This window comes from Hoplias malabaricus, chromosome 18 (assembly GCF_029633855.1).
Source record: "Hoplias malabaricus isolate fHopMal1 chromosome 18, fHopMal1.hap1, whole genome shotgun sequence".
In the NCBI taxonomy this organism is placed as follows: Eukaryota; Metazoa; Chordata; class Actinopteri; order Characiformes; family Erythrinidae; genus Hoplias; species Hoplias malabaricus.
The window spans coordinates 30,797,715-30,814,304 of NC_089817.1; positions in this window are offsets into that span (position 1 = coordinate 30,797,715).

The window sequence follows — 16,590 nt, forward strand, 5'->3', positions numbered from 1 at the left end:
CGGGTGACTGTCTTTGAGGAGTGTGGTGTGTTCTCCCTGTGTCTGTGTTGGTTTCCTCCGGGTGCTCCGGCTTCCTCCCACAGTCCAAAAACATATGTTGGTAGGCGGATTGGTGACTCAAGTGTCCATAGGTGTGAGTGTGTGAGTCGCCCTGTGAAGGACTGGCGCCCAATCCAATGTGTGTTCCCACTCTGCGCCCAGTGATTCCGAGTAGGCTCCAGACCCACCGTGACCCTGAATTGGATAAGCAGTTACAGACAATGAATGAATGACAAATCCTCCGGGGTCTCTGGTTTCCTCCCACAGTCCAAAAACATGGAGGTTAGGTGAATTGGCTTCTCTCATATGTGTATGTGAAAGAATGTCTGAATGTGTGAGTGAATGTGTATGTGCCCAGATATGGATTGTCACTCTGTCCTGGGTGAAACTCTAGTGCCTGATGCAATCCTCCAGGTGAACGGTCGTTCCTGGTCGAGAGTGCACTGCACGTTTGGCTGCCGTTTCTCGCCAGTGTGTGTGTGGACTGAATGTTGAGTGTTGATTGTAAAGCGCCCTTGGGTTTCTAGAAAGGCACTTTATAACGTTAACGTTAAATAAAACACATTTAGATGCATATTTGGGGCTCCTCATCCTGGCTGGGATTTATAAGCCAAAGGATGAATCGACAGCTAGTCTTTCAAAAGTAGTAAAGTGGTGAAACTTTAAAAAAAGTTGTATTTTTTAAGGCCAAACAGGTGAATTATCCTAATTGAACCATTACCTGTTAGAGGTAAGGAACACCACTGCACTAAATATTGATAGAATAATTAGTAATGGAGATAGTAATGAAATATTCACACTGCTTGTAAGGATTTTTTGGGTTTCAGACATCTTTTGGGTAACTAAATATGCAGGGGGTCAAATTGACCTGGGAACACCATTGCTGTTCCTGACAAATGAACATAACAGGAGGGTTAATTAAACCCCCAACTCTCTGCCCACCTGTCAATTTTTAAATCCCAGTGTGGCCCTTCAGCTGAAAAGTTTGCCCATCCCTGCTCTACTAAAATTACCGGCGAAATGTTGATTACTTGACATATTAGCTTATAAACCCTGAACACACAACCACGAAGCGGATCATTTACCTTTCGCCCAAGGGGCTCTAGTACCAAGAACACTTATGAGCGACATTTTGTTTGAACACAATGTTCTTTATGCACAAACCATGACTAACACATAAGACCAATAACATCACACCACTCTGGTTCAGATCAGACAGGACGTTCCTCTTACTCACTTCTCTTTAGGTCTCCCAGTCATTGCCAATGTGAGCACTGACACCCCCCGGCCTGGACCTGAGGGGGAACAAGGCACCAGTGACCCCTGTGTCCATCCGAGGTGTCAGTGTGGACATTGTGGAGGACCACAAATACTTGGGAGTGCACACTGACTATAAACAGGACTTGGCTAAGGACACTGATGCCCTCTACAGGAAGAGCCAAAGTCGTCTTTATTTTCTGAGGCAAGTGAGGTCCTTCAACATCTGCCGGACTATGCTCAGGATCTTCTATGAGTCTGTGGTGGTGAGTGCTGTCCTATATACTGTTGCATGCTGGGGCAGCTGGCTGAGGGTAGCAGACGCGAACAGACACAACTAATTGTTCCACAAGGCAGGTGATGTTGTGGGTGTGGAGCTGCACTTACTGAGGGCAGTGTCAGAGAGGAGGATGCTATCTAATCTGCAGGCCATTATGGACAATGGCTACCACCCACTCTACGACACAGTAATGAAACACTGGAGCACATTCGGTGCAAGACTCATTCCACAGAAATGCACTACAGAGCACCACAGGAGGTCATTCCTACCCGTGGTCATCAAACTCTATAACTCCTCACTCAGTGTGTGACACAATAGTTAATCCATGCAATACCCAGTAGAAAATTAAACTGTTCATATGACAATAATAATGTAATTAATGTATTGTTTTTGTGTGTAATAATTCAGAGGTTTAAAAATGTATACAGTATATTTTATATTTATTATCACAGCCACTGCCACTTTACTGTGTATTTATTAATTTAAATGTGCGCATGTTTCACATTTCTCTTTTCTGTTTTAAATTATTATTGGAGTGTTTATTCTTTTACATAAACAGTTGCAACTGTAATAACTGCTATTTCTCTCTGCGATCAATAAAGTATTTCTGATTCTCTCCTCAGCTCTTCCTCAGACTTTGGTATCTTTGCCAAGTGGATTTCTTTGAACTTGTGCCAGTTAATAGATACGGTGAACATACATTATTGGTCACTAACTGTACATTACATTCTCTTCTCCAGAAGGAGAGGGGGATATTTATAATATTTAATTATAGAACTCTGTTAAATAAAAGAACATAATATAAGTCCTGGAGATGAAATGCAGTGTATGAAATCAACGCAGTTTTAAAATCTACAATCATTATAGATTAATGTACAATTATGTTCCCTAATTAAAGATTCTGACATGTACCCTTGTATATTTCATGTACAAATGTCTGACACATTAACAGTTTTTCTTACAGTGTAGTCAGGGAGGGCACCACATGAGGAGATGTATGTGGCCTTAGTCTATAACACTCAGGACTTGTTTCTGAGCTCTGTCTCCTGGGTCGAAGCCATGGCTTTCTCTCAACCTTGCTGGAGAAATGGAGCATAGACAGCACTGTTGTTTAATCATCCCTCCATGTAGTCTCAGTTAACTCAGGCCACAGATAATTATTCCAACTGTTCACATGAAATTGCTGAGCTTTTACAGGTATAGCTTATTGAAGTATCTTTTTTTTTTCTATTTATATATGCATTCATTCATTACCATTCATTATCTGTAACCACTAGAGGGGGCGCCAGTCCTTCACAGGGTTCTATTTATATAGTTTCAATTTAATATTTAGATTTTGATATATCTGTGAAAGATCACCATGTTCTTTTTAACAAGGTTTAGGGATTTGAGCACACATTTATAGAAAACATCTTAAAGCAGTACAATATGAAGTGTCCTCTGCTCTGTCAGATGAAATCAGTCTGAGGTTAATGTTTAGGAAACAAATTCAGTCTTATTCAATATACTTTGCAGATGTTCTGAAAACATGAATAGAAAATAGCATACATCACTGGGTTCACAAAGGAGTTCATATCTATTAGGTAATGCTGCACAAATCAAATTAACGTTAGCAACTGGTTAGTGACATCACAGGGTTTAAAAAGAGAAGCTCTTAGAACTTTTCAGAAGTAAAAATGTGCAGTGTTCCACCATTTGCCCAGGTATATAATTCAACTATTCAAAAATAAGGTTTATCAACTTTAACACTGAGATATAAAATCTTTAACATTTTGCGTTTAATATGTGGAATCAATGTTCACAATTTTAATCAAAACACACTTTTTATAAAACTGATGTTTCCTCACCATTTGCTGCTCTCCAATCTGTTCACATTCTGGAAACCAGTCTGATGTGTTTACAAAGCCCCGGTGTCTGTACATAAGTAAAATAACAAACTGTTTTGGTCTGGTATGCTAGGCTTTCTCTCTCACTGTTTCTCTCTCTTCTCATGGCAGAGGCATCTGGTGTATTTTTAAGCAATATAGAACTCAAATGAACAGAGGTGAGGATATTGCTTGATTCCTGCTCAATGGGTGGGTAATATTGACTTATGTTTACACTTTCTGATCACTTGAGGGAAATGTCTCCAAACTCAGGGTATGGCTAACTGCATTACCCAAAGTGATACAGAACTAAACAACTTCAGTTACAAATAAGTTTCTGTGGTAATTCAATCAGTGAATAAAATCCTACAGACAAGACACAATTTGGCCATAAACAAACAACAGTCATTTTTCCCTCAAACAAGTGATTTTCTGAACATAAACACACCAGAAAGAACTGCTTTGCACTCAGGCACATGTGCACACACACACACACACACACACACACACACACACACACACACACACACACACACACACACACGCACACACACGCACAAACACACACAAACACACACACACAAACATTCACACAGGGAATAAAAGTGCTTTTAAAGGTGTAAAATCCATGCAGTCTGTGTTTTAAAGAAATTAAGTAATGAGACTTACTCATTCTTTAAGTTGTAAGAGAAAAATCAAATAAGAGGCGGGCAAATAACACCAGTATTTAACACTTGCAGCATTGAGAGCCAGTGATTGAGCGCTGTGCCTGACTTTACTTAGAGCACAGTTTTGGTTATGTCAACCAATCTAACAGTCAAACTAGGGGCTATATGTGCTTAAAGGTCTCAGTAAGTCAGAGTATCATGCTGCTTCTGGTGTCAAGGTCAAATATGAACCATCAAATAATATGTAGTGTCTTTACCTATTCAGTTCCAGCTTGGACAAGGAGGCCATCATGTTGGGTGACATTACATATAATATAGCAGAATTAGCTAGAATAAATTATTATTAATTCATTCCCACTGAAGGTTCTTGGCTCCAAAATTTAAAGTAATAATTCTGTACAAAAAAGGTGTACACAAACAAATAACCAAGGACTGGTCTTATCACGCAAGTGGTTTATGAAATGTAATATCAAATAATGAATATTGACTATACATTCATATAATGAAATGGACTAGAGCGATACATGAGGGACATTCTCTGTGATAACTACCCTAAGTTCTAAAAAGACTTTGGTTTATCCCAGTAAAGTATTCAGAATCAATATTCTGAGCTAAAACATTCTGTGGCAATCTTTGCGGAACTTCATGACTAGAGACAGAATCTCCATTCTCCTTTCTACTTTAACAAACCTCTTCTTTTATTCTATCTCTACATTTTCTTTCTCTGTTCTGGGTTCTCAGCTAAGACTGGAAAAGGAGCAGTGACTGGCGGAAGTGTTGAAGAGCCAAAGAGATAGAGAGCAATTTTTTAGCACCATTGGTTTTAAACCAGGTTTATGGAAGCCCACCTTGAAGGACTGATTTGTTTTCAGGGATTGAGGGCTGCCTAGTTCTAATTCTGATTGGACATCCTTTTAATCCAGAACCTCCCTTGAGTAATGATTTCACATATAATTTAAGACCTAAGGAGAATCCCTGTTGAATGAGTGTTCAAGATTTCTGAATCATGCTTTTGCAATTATTTATCAAACAATATTTCTTATGCAGTCTTATTACATGAGTCTGTCATGTGAGCATATCATTTCATGATAAATTACAGTGAGTTGATTTTATCTGAGAGAGACTTATTAAGATGTAATAAGCACATATTATATGTTAACACAATGTAATATTATTCATTATTTTATTATTAATGAATAATTTGCGAAACTTCTAAAAACACTTTGCCATTATAGATTATTGTGTGTAGAACAATGAGAGGAAAAAATACATTAATACATTTTGAATGCACTGTATACCATTTTTAGTCATGTTTCAAAGAATTAGTTAAGTATATTGTGAGCTGTAGAATCTTAGAAATTCAATGCTTAATTTATTTTCAGAATCTTTGTAACTTCAGACTAAAAAAGCAGATTCATTTTCCATTATAGACCACAACAGAAATGTTGTAGTTGTTTGTCATTTGTAGATAGTCCAACATTGCCGAACACTGTAAAATATATTTACATAAATTAAATAATGAAAATGAAAGATAATTGTCACGTTGTGGTATGTAAGGGAGGTCAAGGAGCAATGAACATGGAGGTGGTAATCGCAGGAGGCTTTTAATTAATACAAAAAGGGAACTAAACAGAGAGACAAGGGAACTAGACAAAGACTACTAAACTAACTAAAAAAAAAAAACACAGGGACTAATACTAAACAAGGCTAAAAACAGAGAAACTAAACACAAAGGGACCAATACTAAACAAGACTAAAAACAGAGAAAGTAAACACAAAGGGACCAATACTAAACAAGACTAAAAACAGAGAAAGTAAACATGAACAAAACAGAACAGGCTAAACACTTAACAGATGATGAACACAACACAGAGGCTAAACTATAAATAACAATGCTAAACACAAAGGCTAAGACATTAAACACAAGAGCTAAACACAAGAGCTAAACACTGAACACTGGACTAAACACTAAACAAGAACAGATCTAAAGGGGCAAGACACTAAGATAAACATCAAACAAGGCTAAACAAGAAGGCTAAACAGCAGAACACAAACTAAACAGGACACCAAAACTTAGCATCTAGAATCTTGCACACAGACATGAACCACAAACATACATGCAATAACAATGTCCCACAACTAGGAAACACTGACATGGACTATAAAATGACTACAAAAACAAGAAACACCTGGGACAGATAACGAGGGGGCAGGAACACAAAGGAGGCACAAGAGGGAGGAGCAAAGGCGGAGACAAATGAGACAGACAGCAGGAACACACTAGACTGGGCTATACATGACAATAATGATGAGGTCACCATAGAGAAATTTAATCTTAGTGCATTTCCCAATCAAACTGAAGACACTGTTTGTTCATATGTGATATTGGTGTATGATTTTGGTTATTTATGCAGCATTAAATGTGCTTGTTTTTGAGGGATTTCATTCATGGTTTTTGTGTCTGGAAAAATGTCCATCAATTTGAAATCTCCTTGAATAGAATAGACTTGTCACACTTCCTGCTCTATTTCTGTGTTTTCTGAGTCCCCTTGTCTAACGTGCCCCTTTAGCATGTGGCTGTTTTGTTTTGGTTCTTGTCTCCTCCCTTGTCTCCTCCCTTGTCTCCATCCTAGCTCTGCCTTCGTTTCTGCTCAGAAATATTCTCAAGTCATTTTTTGTAAGTCCAAGTCAAGTCTCAAGCCTTTGAGCTCAAGTCCAATCAAGTCTCATGTCTTTGAGCATGAGAACAAGTCAAGTCTCAAGCCTCTCATTCCGAGATGCCATCTGGTATGGCTCACATCGCTGCATTGCAATTTCTTATGAGTTCTTATCAGTTGTCTGTTCACTTTTAAAGGTATATTTCAATGCAATGGGTAGAAACCCCAAAAAAGGTTTACAACTCTTTTTGCTATATTTCAGCTTTTGGCTGCACTACAGGTTACATATTTGTGTTTACCATCAGATACGAATAATTACTAACAGGCTGTCAAACCCAGGCAACTGTAAAACTATGTATTGTACAAGGCGGCACGGTGCCGCAGCAGGTAGTGTTGCAGTCACACAGTTCCAGGGACCTGGAGGTTGTGGGTTCGATTCCCGCTCCGGGTGACTGTCTATGATTAGTTGGTGTGTTGTCCGCGTGGGTTTCCTCCGGGTGCTCTGGTTTCCTCCCACAGTCCAAAAACACACGTTGGTAGTGAAGATAAAAATGTTTCTTTGGACCGTTCTCAAAGTATTTAAAATTTACCAACTCATGAGAAAATAACAAAAAGGTCCAAAATACACCCTCCCTCTTCAGGGGAGGCGTGTCCGTTACGAGAGAGTCGCAGACACCAGTCGAGTGAAGTTCAAAGCAAATCAAAGTATTTATTTACCAAAATACTGGATCCAGGAGAATTTACACATTGAGAACAGTCTAATACCCCTCCCAAGTGAAAATTCTGACCTCCCATCATCTGACTCAAAAAGTTATACCCATTATGACGTATAGCCTGGTGGTGAGGCGTTTCTGGCTGATTAGCGTATATTAATATGCATGATTTCACGTGTTAGTACTCAGCTCTTCACGTGCAATATTCAGGTGCCTGTTGTGACCCTGAAGACATTCATTATCTGGCCAGGCTGACAATGGGCCTCTCTTCTCAGCACTTTTTCCCTAGAGACTAAAATTTAGGGAGTTAGAAATACACTTCAAGGCCACAAACAGAAGCTACAGATCAGCGCCTCCATGCCCAACACTATGATGTCAGTGTGTTACAATTCTGGAGTGCACATCTGTTCAAGGTTAGACATTAAGAATTAAAACTGTGTGTAAATATCAAGTTATCATGCCATATAGTGAAGTTAGCTTATAATATGTCTTTAGGAGTAATTATCATATGAATTAGTAGTGCAGGATCAAGCAAAAATGTTTAACTACATGTGTAAGTAATTCATAATGTAAATACTGGTTAGTCCTTCCTATAAATGCATATAGGGTACAGGATTTCACACAATGAGTATGCTAATTTAACTAATCATCATTTAAGGATATTTGTCAACAAACACAAAGTAATAAAATTGTTTTCTACCACAATTCCCCCTTTTGACCTGTCCAACTGACAGGTCAATACATTTAGATAAATGGTAAGCAATTAATGTTAGATTGGTCTGCCTAGGTCAGCCCCGGTTTGGCGAGTGACTTAGGTAGAGCGTGATGGCAGATTGTGGTGGTAGCGGGCAATTACACCATTCCTGTTGGGAGTGGACACCTCTGTCCTACCACTCACTCTCTGGACTAAGAGATTACAATGAGCCCTATATGTGTATGTGTTAAAGTGTATTCTTCATCCGTTGGTAGGGATCTGCGCTGGGGGCAAGGATAGACTTTCCTTGTCGTGCCCCTGCCTCAGGGGATTATTCTGCCCCTATGTTGGTTGAGGCTGCTTGATCAGCCTCTTCTGAGGTGTTGTTTTTCCTTCAGTGAATGTTTGATGTTAGGTGTCGGTGCGGCTCTGCACTGTGTAAGGTGGTACCACTATAAGCCTTTACCCTTCAGCCGGACTGCACAACTGGTTCTCTCTGTCACCTGGTGGTTCGGAATCCAACAATCAATCAGAAACTTACAGACTGATTTTACATCTTCCCTCAGAGTGGGGAGTGCCTCCACCCACCCCGAGAATCTATCTACAACGACCAGGAGATATCTATATCTCCTAATGGGGTCAATCATATCTGTGTAATCCATTTGAATCTCATGTCCATGATAATCTGGCAATGGAAACCTTCCTGGAGCTAGTTTAAATGCTTTTGCTACATTCTGAGTGTTACAAATCTGACATTTAGTGATGTAATCAACCACTAATGCTGACATGTATGAGTGCCACCATTGTTTTAGATTTTCCAGTGTCTGTTCTCTTCCTATGTGTGCCACTGAGTGTGTTTCATCTAAGACCGCTTCTGCTAGTGACATTGGTAAAACTACTTGTCCTTCTTGTGACGTCCACACCTGACTGTTTGGGCTAGCCCCCTTTGCTAGCCATACTGACATTTCTTCTGGACTTGCCTGATCCTGTATGTGTCTAAGCTCTTGTCCTGTGGGAATCGGTTCCCAGGGTACACTGGAGTCCAACACAAGCATGTTGTTGGGTTCTGTGTATCCTGCTGCTCTTTTTGCTGCCCCATCTGCAGCTTCATTCCCCCTGATTATTATTGTGTCTCCCTTTTGATGTCCTTTACACTTCACAATTGCTACCTTGTTTGGTTTGTGTATAGCTGCTTCTAATCGCATCAGTTCTGTCTTGTGTTTAACTGGTTTCCCTGTGCTTGTGACATATCCAGCCTGCTTCCAGTGTGGAATGTCTACGTGCGCGGCTGTCACTACGTACGCTGAGTCACTAAAAATAGTAACGTCCCTTCCTTCTGTCACTTCTAGTGCTGAAATTACTGCTAGCAGTTCTGCCTTCTGTGCTGATTGGGTTTTGTTTCACTTCCTCTGCTATGACTGTCTGAAACTCATGTGTTTCCCCCTTTGCTTCCTGAACTACTGCGTATCCTGCTCTGACTTCACCTGTATCTGTCCTGTACCCACACCCATCCGTCCATAAATTCCATGACCCTGGAATGGGTGTGGCTTGTAAGTCTGGTCTTACTTTTCATTGCCTTTCCACCTGTTCCTCACACTCGTGTGGTGGACCTTCCAACATCCCATCTGCCATGTTAACTCCTTCGTGTGTGTAGGTGATGTTGGGTGCAGTCAATGCTTTGTGAATGCGTCTCTGTCTCAATGGAGTGAGTGTGAACATCTGTGAGTTTATGTATGCTACTACTCCGTGTGTGGTTAGAATGCGCAATGGGTATCCTGCTACCAGATGTGCTGTTTTCTGGACTAATTTGGTCAGTCCTGCTACATGTCTTGTGCACTGTGGTTGTCTCCTCTCTATAAGGTCCAATGGGACACTTAAATACATTAGTACTGCTCTACCTTCCCCCTTTTTCTGAAACAGTACACCATTAATCACAGGATCAGAAACATCCATGTAAAAAGGTAGTGAATAGTCAGGTCTGGCTAAGTCAACTGCAGCAGATAAGGTTTGTTTAACATCTATAAACGCCTGTTCTGACTCCACCGTCCAAGTGAGCTTACCAGACAAATTTGTCATCCCTAGAGATTTCACCATGTCCCTAAAAGGTTATGTTCGTCCGACAAAGTCAGAAATTTATTGTCTGCTGTAACCAGTCAGTTCTAAAAATGCTAACATGTCTTACACAGTCTCTGGATTTGTGTTTATATTTGGCAATCCAAATTGGTTTTGTAATATTCATGCAAAAAGAGACAGGTGTCTGATTAATGTATCCTACATCATCTGGCCCTATGGACCACAATGTGTCAGGTAGTAATGCTAATAATGCCTCCGTCTGTGGATGATCAGAGTCCTCACAACCATGGTGTCTAGGCAGCAATTGATGGTGCAATGTGAGTAGGATGGGTGAGTTATCAGTGATGTGGTATGTCTGTGTTGACTGTGAAAACATGACACCAGGCAGCTGGGTCCAGACCCAATCCGTGGCCTCATTTGCTCTTTTTACCATAGGGCCCAACTGCTTGGCCTCGTGTCCCGGATGGAGAGCTAGTGAAATGTGTGGTGCCGCCGTGTCAGACAGTTTGTACCAATTGCGTTGTTGTGGTGTTAGTGAGACAGGAGATGCCACCCCTTCAGGACCCACATAAATCCCTGTGGTATCAACCGACCACTCTGTACCCTCTAATTCTGTTTGAAAAGCTTCACAGTAAGTTAAATCTCCCCCTACATCATAGAACAGGGTGACATGGAATGGGTCCGGCGGAGGGACATAGGGTTCCATGGCTGTAATCCAAGGCGACCACTGTTGGAACAAGTCAATTAGTGGTGGTGACGGGTCCGTCTGTCCAGTCACTAAACCCCAGTAAATGTCTACCGACTCATCCTGTTGAGGTCTCATCAGGTGTCCGGGTAATACTGTGTTGATGGCTGACAATGTGGCTCCCGTGTCTGCCAGAAAAGTGATTTTGGAGGCCCCCACAGTTAATGACAGCATGGGTTCTGCCCTGGCCCTGCTGTCCTGGTGCTCCTCTGGGCCCCGTCAATGTCCACCCCACGGCTCCATGCTGTATTGGCCAGCAGGAAGATGTGATAGTTCCGGTTTTGGTGCCGCCTGTGGGTGTAGTGCCTGGTGTGGATAGCTGGTGTCAGTAAAGAGTGGTGCCTTCCATTGTGCTGCCCAGTGATCCAAAGCTCCACATCTTAGGCACGCCCCAGTCTGGTGGTGGACCCTGCCCCTCCACCTACCATTACCCCGCCACCTGCCCCATGAGTAGGGCTGATATGGGAAATATGAAATTAGTCCATAATTATACGGTGGGTTTTGTGGTGGCCCTGTGTGGGTTAGCATATATGTTTGTGTGTACATGTATGTTTGGGGTGATTGAATGTTTGGTTGTGGTACTGCAGTCATAGGCATCATGGTGTCAGACCTTGTTTGCTTTTTATTATCATTAATAGATTTCCTGGCTTCTGCTAGTATAAAAGTTAGTAGGTCCCTTTGTAACTTAACTGTCTCCTTGTCTTTATTATCTTATTTTTAATGGTACATATTTATATGTTTCTGTACTAGTGGCCACTAATGGAAGCATAGTGCCAACGTTAGTGTCAGTCCTATACCTGTCAGGCGGGTGTCGGTGTCTAGTGCTTCTTCTCAAAATGCCTGTTCTGTCTGAGGTGTGCATGTGCGTTCTAAAGTCTGTTGTTTTAATTCCAATTGTCTCTTTTCTTCTAATATGAGGTTTTCCATGATACGCAATGTATTGTTCAAATCAGTCATCCGTCTATCACCACATCGTCCGTTTGCACTGTCCTCATCATCTGCTATATGTCCGTCATCATGGTCATAGTCATCCGTTGTGATATGTCCCTCTAAATCAGCTTTAATCCTGATGTTTTGTTTAGTTTTACGTGGCATTTGGTTATTAAATGGTGTTTTTCAGTGTTTGTTTATGGTGAAGGCGCGGTTTATCCTGTTCTACATGCTTTTCCTTGTCATTCATAATGTCAGAACAGTCGGTGTTAATATCCGTGTGTGTATTTAAAATTGACTCGTGTCTTTCGCAATTGGAATGGGTCGTCTGTGTGTACGTTTGTGTTTCTGACTCTTTGAGCTGGCTGCTCAGAAAGAGAGCCCCTCCCTTGTTGTCCATCCAAACACTCACTCTACCCGATTCTACACTGAAGACTGGTAGGATATTATCAACTATTATGACGAGGCCTAGGTTGTATGGCACTTGTGTTTCATATACTCACTGTCCACTTCCGTGTTCTCCGCAGTGAGTGAAACGGCGTTCGAGTGTGACTGACCTGTTGTTTTCAAAGTAAGAGCTGCGGAATGAGACTGAGGAATGCCATTTTAAAATTTTGAAGCTCCGCAATGTCTATTTTAGCTATTTTTAAACTTGTCTTTGCCTTAGGTCTTTGGAAAAGGCTAGCCTTACTAACCTCTGCTTCAGCCTGACATAATATTTCCTCCAGCTCTCTTTTCAACTGATTAATACCGGTGATTAAAGAAGTTTTCTCCCCTGTGTGTAATTTAGCCCACATTTCAAATCTCTGCAGCACACTTTTGTGCACAATATCCCGCTTTTTCAAATATATTTCACCCCGTTTTAATCCCTCAGTTATTATTTCAATTTGTTGTACAAACGGTTTCCATTCCCAATTCCCCACGCCGTAAATGGCGTTTAATTCATTATGTGAATCACTAGTAGTAGCCATAGTGTCTGTAAGAAACTGATCAAAAAATTGGACCTTACCTGAAATGGTCTTCGTTCTAGTTCACCCTTTAATTGCAAATCAATTATCACCGTTGGGTTTCATCACAATTCAGAGTGAACCAAAACAGTTTCCCAACACCCATGCAACCTCGGACGATATATAGAAAAGAAGAGAAAAAAATCTAAGTTTTAAAGACAGGTTCTGAAACACAGCCAATAAAAGCAGGACCACCTCAGCTCTGTGAATAATTTCACAGGTGGATATAAAACATAAGTTTGTCTTCAAACACAGTATTGAATTTAAAAGCAAGTGAAGCCTAATTTACATGAAGTATGAAACCGACCCACGGACCGAAAAAGCTTATTAGTCAGAAGCAAATAACACGCCAATATATGAAATAAAATTTTTAATCAACAAAAAAGCTAGGAAGACAGGACAATGAACTCACAACACATAATTAAACAAAAGACTATATTTAAAGTACGAAAACAAATTTCCAGACACACTCAACAGTCCACAGGCCACAGTGAAATCACAAGATATATTATAGCAAGTGAAAGCAAAATTTTATGAACTACTGAATTAGCAAGCAAGTTACAAAATATGTTATGATGAACGAAAAATTGAAACCGAGGCAGAAAATTAATTTTTTAGACGAACTACCACAGTTAAAAAATGCAAACTAAACCGGAAAAATATTATTCTTAGGACAGTAAGCAGTAAACAAAATACAAAATATATTTTATCCACCACAAGTCTAAATTAACAATATCAAAGAAACCAGATTCAAAATTAGAGCAAATGTTCAATTAACAATTTTCCCTTTAATTCCCATGTTTAAACCTTATAGTTTCCCCAATGTACCCTATTAATTACTCAGCTTTACACCTTGCTCTCCTTTCTCCTATTCTCAACCTCTAAAAACGTTTTTCTGGAGCTCATTGTCTATATTTTCTTAAAGTATAGTCTCCAAGAAAGCTCATTTAATTTACTTTATATATTTTGTTTTAAAACGTCTTCCGTTCAGGCTCATTGTCATAGATAAACAAACCCCTCATTTTATTGAGGTTCATATTCTTTAAATAACTGTCCTTGAACGAAGCTCATAATTGTTACCATTACAAATTTCTTTCCCTATTAATTTCTAAATTTCTCTTTCTGACACTTTCCGTTCTCTTTAAACACACTCTCTCTCTGACACTCTCTAGGCAGAGATGTCTTTTCCCCCCTTTTCTCTAAACACACTCACATAAAATTTATGGCTCTTTACAGCACATGGAGAGTTCTCCACACACACACACTCAAAAGCAACCGCATAAGAAAAGGGGGTTGATCAGTCCCCCACTTTCTCCATTTTCTCCCAAAAAAAAAATTGTTTCAGCTGACACACACACATACACATACACAGCAAGACACTCCTCTATCGCCCTCTAGCGAGCAAAAACATACACGACAGTCACATAACAGCCTGTAAGAATAACAGGCAATTCCAAACAGACATAAAACATCAATACACAATCAAATTTCATTAAAATATACACCAAATTGTGGCGGGAACAACATCCGCTCTTTTATTTTTCGCGGGGACAACTTCCGCTGCTATTTTTAATAAATTTGCGGGGACAACTTCCGCTGCTATTTTTAATAAATTTGCGGGGACAACTTCCGCTGCTATTTTTAATAAATTTGCGGGGACAACTTCCGCTGCTATTTTTAATAAATTTGCGGGGACAACTTCCGCTTATGAATATACTTGTGAGGAGACGAACTCTCACGGCCTACCCTTAGACCAGGCAATTAACACGAAACCTCGTCAGGTTCCGAGCTGAGGACGCCACCACTCTGTCTCAGATGGGTACAGCATCCATCTATTCCATTTTAAATTCTATAACCAAGCAACCCCAAAAGAATAAACCAATAACAAATTATAAAAACATATTTAAAATAAATTGATTTGCTCAATACCCCACTCCGGACCACCTTCGGGGCTCCACACCACTCCAATTTAAAAAATCCAATATGCAGAATTTGAATAAATCAGGGTCTGCACACCCACCTTAGTATGTTGCGGCCGCGAGTGGAAAGGAGTCCTAAGGTGTCCAGTCTGGACCTCCCGCACGTCGGGGTCAATTTGAAGATAAAAATGTCTCTTTGGACCGTTCTCAAAGTATTTAAAATTTACCAACTCATGAGAAAATAACAAAAAGGTCCAAAATACACCCTCCCTCTTCGGGGGAGGCATGTCCGTTACGAGAGAGTCGCAGACACCAGTCGAGTGAAGTTCAAAGCAAATCAAAGTATTTATTTACCAAAATACTGGATCCAGGAGAATTTACACATTGAGAACAGTCTAATACCCCTCCCAAGTGAAAATTCTGACCTCCCATCATCTGACTCAAAAAGTTATACCCATGATGATGTATAGCCTGGTGGTGAGGCGTTTCTGGCTGATTAGCGTATATTAATATGCATAATTTCACGTGTTAGTACTCAGCTCTTCACGTGCAATATTCAGGTGCCTGTTGTGACCCTCAAGACATTCATTATCTGGCCAGGCTGACAATGGGCCTCTCTTCTCAGCACTTTTTCCCTAGAGACTAAAATTTAGGGAGTTAGAAATACACTTCAAGGCCACAAACAGAAGCTACAGATCAGCGCCTCCATGCCCAACACTATGATGTCAGTGTGTTACAATTCTGGAGTGCACATCTGTTCAAGGTTAGACATTAAGAATTAAAACTGTGTGTAAATATCGAGTTATCATGCCATATAGTGAAGTTAGCTTATAATATGTCTTTAGGAGTAATTATCATATGAATTAGTAGTGCAGGATCAAGCAAAAATGTTTAACTACATGTGTAAGTAATTCATAATGTAAATACTGGTTAGTCCTTCCTATAAATGCATATAGGGTACAGGATTTCACACAATGAGTATGCTAATTTAACTAATCATCATTTAAGGATATTTGTCAACAAACACAAAGTAATAAAATTGTTTTCTACCACAGTAGGTGGCTTGGTGACTCAAAAGTGTCCGTAGGTGTGAGTGTGTGAGTGAATGTGTGAATGTGTGAGTGTGTGTGTTGCCCTGTGAAGGACTGGCGCCCCCTCTAGGGTGTATTCCTGCCTTGCGCCCCATGATTCCAGGTAGGCTCTGGACCCACCGCGATCCTGAACTGTATAAGCGGTTACAGATAATGGATGGATGTATTGTACAAGGTCTGTGAGGGACCTATTTTTAATTCTTTTACGTGACTGACTACATCGATTCATAGATGATTACTGCGCATGGAAGTGCCTCAGGAGGCATGTTTACTGTGTCTGTTGAAAATTAAACGAAAGAGGATCTTGTGACTCACACTCTGGCTCCGTGTTCAACTTGTAGAACTGTGGAACTCTCAAGGAATGTGCGTCTTCAATTGTGAACCCTCACGCTGGGAGTAATCGTTTGGCTAAGTGCGCCTTGGACCAATTTGGACTACTGTCAGTGCTGTTATCTCTGTTGCACATGTCAGGGAGTGAAACAAAGGCAAGTCACCAATCAAAGATATACCAAAGCTATGTTAAGAAAATAATAATAATAATAATAATAATAATAAATAAATAAATAATAAGTTTGAAGGCACAACTCAAGTCAAGTCTGAAGTAACTGTTCTTAAGTCTTAAGTGCAGCTTGAGTCCAAGTCTCAGAGTCGA